We start from the raw sequence: 6,989 nt of genomic DNA on the forward strand, positions 1-6,989 counted from the left end.
TTTTCAGAGAACTCTGCACAATGACTCCAAGATCTCTCAAGTTGTAAGAGCTAATTTAGATCCCATCATTTTAGATGTAGAGTTGGGATCATGTTTTTCAATGTGCATTAGTTTGCATTTATCAACATTGAATTTCATCTGGCATTTTGTTGCCCAGTTACCCAGTTTGGTGAGATCCGTTTGTCACGCTTTACAGTTTCTTTTGGACTTAACTAACTTGAGTTGGTTTGTATCATCTGCAAATATTGTCATCACACTGTTTACCCCCTTTTCCCTATCACTTAGAAGTATGTTGAACAGCACTGGTCCCAGTATTATTTATTTCTCTCCATTCTGAAAAGAGACCAGTTAGTCAGACCCTTTCTTTCTTGCTTTTTAACCAGTTACCTATCCCAGAAAGGACCTTCCATCTTATCCCATTTTGCTTCAGAGCCTTTGGTGAGGGACCTTGTTAAAGGCTTTCTGAAAATCTAAGTACACTATATCCACTGCATCACCTTTATCCACATGCTTCTTGACTCCCTCAAAGAATTCTAGTAGATTTGTGAGGCATGATTTCCCTTTACAAAAACCATGTTCACTCTTCCCCAACAAAGTGTGTTTATTTACGTGCCTAATAATTCTGCTCTTTACTATAATTTCACCCAATTGGCTGGTACTCAAGTTAGCATTAGCGGCCTGTAATTGCCAGGAGCATCTCTGGAGCCTTTTTTAAACATTGATGCCATATTAGCTATCCTCCAGCCATCTGGTACAAAAGCTGATTTAAAGGATAGGTTACATACCAGTTAGTTAGTAGTACTGGAATTTCACATTTGAGTTTCTTCAGAACTCTTGGGTGAATACCATCTGATTCTGGTGATTTATTCCCTTATTCTTTATCCACCATAAGGAAGCCCACAATAGAGTTACCCCTAGCTGGGTACAAAAGTTGGTATTAGAAAAGTATCTATACTTTTAAAAAATCTCCAAGGATGATTTATTTACTCCTGGCTGTGTGAGACCTCCCCTATCTGTTTCCCAATAGGAAGTGCCCCATGCTAACCTCATTTCTTCCCACAAGTCACAGATAGGTGCAAAAGGAGAAGTGTTTCCTACTGTCTGGTTTGGATTCAGTGAACTGTGCCAGTCCCCCACCGTTCCCCTGATGGGCTGTGTTAGTTAATTAGCAGATTGATCCCTGTCCATTCAGGGTCCTGGGGTTCTCAATGACCAAGAACATCAAACAGGTTATGATGTGTCTAATGCAGGGGTTCTCAAACTTCATTGCACTCTGACCCCCTTCTGACAACAAAAATTACTACATGACCCCAGGAGGGGGGACCGAAGCCTGAGCTCTCAGAAGCCCCGTTGAGTGGGGAGGTCAAAATCAAAGCCCAAGAGCTTCAGCCCCAGACAGGGAGCCTGCAACCTGAGCCTGACTGCCCAGGGCAGAGGCCCTCAGGCTTTGGCTTCGGCCTCAGGCACTGGGGCTCCGGCTTCAGCTTTGGCCCCAGACCCCAGCAAGTCTAAGCCAGTTCTGGTGACCCTATTAAAATGGGGTTGCAACCCACTTTGGGGTCCTGACCCACAGCTTGAGAACTACTGGCCTAATGTAAAGTGTCACCCTGTCCAGCAACACTAACATTCCAGTCATACACATCATCCCGCCAGGTTTCCCCATTTCCCTTCCCCAGAAAGAATTTCTGACTCCTCTTCCTTATTGCCCAGATTCCAGTGCCAAGAGCAGTGTTAGCAGCAAAGAGTCCTGTGGCACCTTATAGACTAACAGACGTTTTGGAGCATGAGCTTTCATGGGTGAATACCCCCTTCGTCGGAGCAGTGTTGCTTCCCCTCACGAGTGATGTCTTGCAGGGCACATACACCACAGCACAGCATTCCCCTGAGTCCACACTTGTGTTACTGCAAGATGGGTTATGTGTAAGCCAGGGAGCAACTCCACATCATGTGTCCCTTTCCTCCCTCCCTTGGAAGACACCAGGGGAGAAAGAGAATGTGTCCCCAGGGCTGAGGCAGCATGGGACTGCTGGTGTTGCAGCATGCTCTCCAGGAACCCTTAAGCCTTCCCTATCAGTTTTGCAGCACCAGAACAGGAAAGCCTGGACTGGAGCAAGGGAAAGGCCTGTTTTCCAAAGAATCCTTCCCTCCGGCCCAGAGAATTTAGAGCAGAAACCCCTGTGGGAGTTCATGTTGCTCTAAAAAGAGCTACCAAGGGGTGTACAGCTTCTTGACAATACCACGCAAAGTGATCGGTTTGTAGAGATGTATAAAGCCCTGCACTGACATGTGGCTCCTACCTCGTCCAAAGTAACCTGCCGTACTCCCACATAAGAGCCATATTAACAGGCAACACTGCAAGTGACCCCTAAGCCTTTCTATTTCTATGACCATATGTATCATGTCCTTTTTCTGGTGGCTAGTTCAGAAAAAGAAGACAAAAGCCCACTACTGTGACCACCTCAGGGATTTGTTGGGTTGAGATCAGCTGGTAGAAGCATGCAATAGTGACAGGATCTGGGACTTCAAGCCCCTAGAGTGATCTCTTACCTTCATAGACCTGCCCTTTCATCAGATACAGCTATTTTAAAGGTTAGTGTGATAGTAAAGAGACCCCTTCACCACACAAGATAAAGCCTGCAGTATTCATCATTAACTCTTTATTTCAACTCCCCTGGCTCCCAAATGGCTTTTCCTCCCTACAGCCCCCAGCCACCTTCGAATTCTCCCTCTTCTCTCCCTGGCTCTGCTGACTTGATTGCAGCAGATGGTCCAGCTTTGCTCTTTCATTTCCATTCTTCTTCTCTTCTGTGGATGATATGGCTGCATTTGCCATTGAGCAGCCTGATGGAAATACCTGAGTCCTCTGTCAAGGCACGCAGGCCCAGCATCTAAAGCCAAGCCCCACTGAGAGCAGTGGGAGATTAGCCTTGAGTGTCAGGAGTGGAGGCTTGGCCCATGGGGATCCCAGACACTGCAGCTGCTGCCACCTACATGGGGAATCCTCCAACACATCGCCAAAGGGCTCTTCCACATTCTGCAAACTGGTCTCAGGGGCTGACTGTCTAGGAGAACAGAAACCCTTTGTTAGAGCAGGAGAGTCTCTTCAATGCAGCATTGTTTACACAGTTCCCAGAGTGTCACAGTGAAACACCAACTAGTCTGGAGTCTCTCAAGGAGTTATCTGCTCAGTCACTTGGCACCCACTAACAGCGGTCTCTGATGTGGCACTGCAAAGAGGAAGTGCCCAGATTCAGTCCTGAGGGATGCCCAAGGTGTCTATATGTGCCCATGCTTTGACTCACCTAGTATTACAGGCTGTTTAACCTGGTCCTGGCCATGTGTGGTGCATCTGCTCCTGGCCCTCTCTGGCACACAGCTCCATCACACACAAGAACATAGCCCACCAAGGACAATTTATCAGTTCCCATCTGGGGTTCAGCTCCAAGATAGATAGGGAGCCCTAGTCAGACCGTAGAAAGACAGGGTGATGTTCTTCCATGGAAACTGCTATAGCTTCAGCCTCTGCTCCCACCTCCACCCACAGGCTAAGAGCTTCAAAAGTGGTCCCTGATCCCAGGTAAACAAAGTAGCTGAGCTGAGGCCAGGGAGGCTGGAATTATTGCTGGGACTGATCCCAAGAGAAGAGCAGATTTCTCTTCTGCTCTAGGGAGATTCCCATAGGAAAAGCAGCTGGGGTGGGGGTGGGGGCAATACAAGCACTACCCATCAGCCCTTGAAGAGCAGGCAACTGGGACTTGGGGAGACAAGGGACTGGTGTATCTTGCTGTAGAACAGAAAAGGGCATTGGAGAAATTGTACAAAAGTCAATGTCATGGCTGGGTCAAGGACAGCCAGAACTACTGGTCAGAGCCAGAGTCCACACTCACATGACAGGAGTCGAGAGTCAGCTGGGTCAGGATACTGGAAGATCAGAAGCAAAAGACAAACTTGCGATCACAACCACAAATCAGATGCCAGGAAATCAAACCAGGGGAATGGCAGCAGAAACAGGCAGCAAACGGTCCAGAACAGGGAGCAGCCCTGATGTTCAGTCAGCTTCCTGTTCCTGCTGCTGCCTTAAGCAGGGCCAGGGGGCCAATTAGCTTCTCTGGGACTTCTCCAATAGGACCTTAGGAGTGGAGCCTCAAACTGGGGATGAACTTCATGGGTCCTAGGTAAGCAATTTCCAGCAGGCTGCCAGGTGGAGGGTTGGAGTGTGGCTGCTCCCATGAACCCTGCAGACCTGGGTTGAAGACCCCTGGGTCGTGAAAGTGAGTGATCTCTTCCCCACTCAAACCTCCTGCAGAAAATATTCTCCAGGATCCTGGATACATCCTCTGAGAATAACATGAGGATATCATGATGAGAAATAGGTCTCTGTACCAGGGCTGGGATCCAGGGATAGGGAAAGCTCCCCAACCAAGATATGTAGCAGGAGTGTCCCTTTTGTTGCAAGAGCCCCAAGTGGCAGGAAGAGTGAACGGTTCTTATCTCCAGGAGATGCACAGGATCTTCTGTCTGAGCCTCAATGAGACCTATGCCACTTGGTTTGACAGGATGAGATCACCAGTCCCACTGCTCCCTGAGCTGGGCTGGCTGCAGGATATATCTGTGTGAAAGGCTGGCACAGAGCCTGAAAGACAGATGTGACAATCAGGGATCTCTCACCCCAGGGGGAAAACAAAGGGTTTGAACCCCAAAGAATAAGCAATTGAATCAACTGATTCAATGCAGAATTATTGTGCCATACAGGTACACCATAAGGTCCTCTCATGGATTGGTAACTGGTTAAAAGACAGGAAACAAAGGGTAGGAATAAATAGTCAGTTTTCAGGATGACAGCTGGCTCTGCAGTCCTTGCCAAGAGCAGCTGTCTGCAGAGGGCCTAGAGTACAGCAGGGTAGGGAATAGCCAAGCTGCTAGGGATGAGAGCTGGGCTTCCTGGCACAGTCCAGGAACCAAAGTCCAGCATCTGCAAGGAAGGGATTCCTCACAGGGGGGCAACATCATCTCCCACACACGGGGAGTCTCCCCCTGACATTTGATTAATCCTATGGCCTGTTTCCATCTCTGCCCACCACATCCACAACTCAGCAGCTCCAGCTACCGGAGCAAGAACCAGAGGCCTTCCTGCACCTGGGACAGAGGAGTAGGTTGATGATCTACCTGTATGTGAGCACTGGCCTTCCCCACGCCCAGGGTCTAAACTCCATACAAGGCAGCGTACAGGAACTGTGATTCCTGTTCTGGATCTAGGGGCGGCTTCAGTTTGCTGGCAGGAGACTGTACATCAGGCCTTGCACTGGGGAGTAACACAGGCACTAACATGGGCATGGAAGTTTGAGGAACACGGCAGAGGCCTGTGTGGGGCAAGGAGTGCAGAGATTTCGGAAGAGAGAGCAGAGGATCAAACCCTTTCTTAACGTGAGTCAGGATGATCCCCATTTGAAAGATAGAGAAAGTGAGGCACCAGGTGGGAGAGTGACCTGGCCAGGATCACGTTACAACTCAGTGCTAGGGCTGCAACACAACCTGTTCCCTGTTCTCCTCACTGGATCCTGCAGTAGTGAAGTGGGATGTGGGGAGGTTGAGACCTTTCCCTAACTTACCCCAGCCACTAATACCGAAGCCGCAGGATGGCAGCTCTGGTGAATGGAGCGGATCGGCAGCCCCTGCTGACTGAATCCTCCCGTTCTCTCCAGACTGAGTCCAGCCCTGCTGACAGCAGGACAAGCTTCCCCCGCCCATGTGCCTCAGCCCTGCCTGGTCAGTCGTCATCACCCATCAGTCCTTGGCCTCCCAGGCTGCCAGTGATGGGAGCAACTCTGGGTGGTGGCTCGTGGGACACAGGCACTAGGCCACTGGGAACTGGGTGTGGCCCTTTGGGACAGGAGAGTTTTGCAGAGAACACTTTTGGGACTCCCCTGCCCTTCCCAAGAGTGATAGCACCATGTCCTAAGAACAGAAGTCCGGGATGAGCCAATGCTTGTCATTAATTAGCCAGGCTAAAGAGTTGGGCTGGAGCTGCTCCGGGGACAAGCTGGTTCCCTCCTGCTCATGGAGGTGAATTCATCTCCTTTCCCGGGAGCACCTGCTCTCCCTCTCTTTCTCCACCAGGCTCCTTGCTGCTAGGCCAGCGAATGGTCATAGGATGGGGATGAGGCCTGGGCCTTGCCCCAATCTCCTGTGTCTAATGCAGCTTCTCACCTTGTCCCCCATCAGCTGCTGGCTTCCCCAGGAGAGAACAGGTGAGGACCAGCTCAGCCTGGCTGACATGCAGCCGGGGGGCGTGGATGGCCAGCACTGCCGTACGGACAAAGAACCTTCCCCGCCCCTCTGAGAAGAACTTTCCGAAGACCTAAAAACAACAGGGCATGAGGCATTAGCAGAATGCCCAGAGCGAGGCTCCAAATCCCAGGGCTTAAATGGCGTCTCCGTCTAGTGGTCCCAGGATGCAGCCACTGCAGGGGACCCAGCCACCCCCATGCCCTGAGCTGTTTCATGCCCTGGCAGAGTGTCCTTACCTCCCGCACAGTGGCTGTGTTCCTGTAGCCCAGGAGCCTGCTGTCCTGATGCCAGTTCCAGTACCACAGGTCTTCAGCCTCATGGATGGTCAGGCCTGAGAAAGAGACATACACACATTTGTCCTTCTAGTTGCAGTGCTTGTGTCCTTCCAGTCCCATTGGAGACTGCACAGTGTCCTGGCCCAACAGAATTGCAGGGCATGGTGTAGAACACAGAAAGAGAGAGAGACTCATCCTCCAGCCGGGCTTGGTCTGAGAGATGTTGGCTGGGGTCCCAGTTTCACTCTTCTAGCGGGTGCCATTTATCAGCTGGGTTCCTTACCCCTCTGGCGCAGCAGCAACTGGTAGAGCCAGGAAACCCCTTCCCTGGCCTGCCGGCTGATGTCCTGGCTGGGTCACTGAGGGACAGAGCCAGCTCTGCCATGTGGTGACCCATCCTGGGGAATTCCACTCAGTTCTAATGGA

General features: G+C 50.7%; 1 long non-coding RNA gene across 2 annotated transcripts; it reads right to left on the minus strand.

Moving 5' to 3' along the window:
• Positions 1-2,544: 2,544 nt before the first annotated feature.
• Positions 2,545-6,691, minus strand: LOC142045902 (uncharacterized). Of its 2 annotated transcripts, XR_012654809.1 has the most exons (5): positions 6,525-6,691; positions 6,208-6,358; positions 3,888-4,633; positions 3,303-3,460; positions 2,545-3,062 (listed from the first exon to the last, which is right to left on the minus strand). It is a non-coding gene; the product is annotated as an uncharacterized LOC142045902 (long non-coding RNA). The 2 variants fall into 2 exon arrangements; XR_012654808.1 differs by having other exon boundaries at positions 6,208-6,691.
• Positions 6,692-6,989: the final 298 nt, after the last annotated feature.

This window comes from Chelonoidis abingdonii, chromosome 24 (assembly GCF_003597395.2).
Source record: "Chelonoidis abingdonii isolate Lonesome George chromosome 24, CheloAbing_2.0, whole genome shotgun sequence".
In the NCBI taxonomy this organism is placed as follows: Eukaryota; Metazoa; Chordata; order Testudines; family Testudinidae; genus Chelonoidis; species Chelonoidis abingdonii.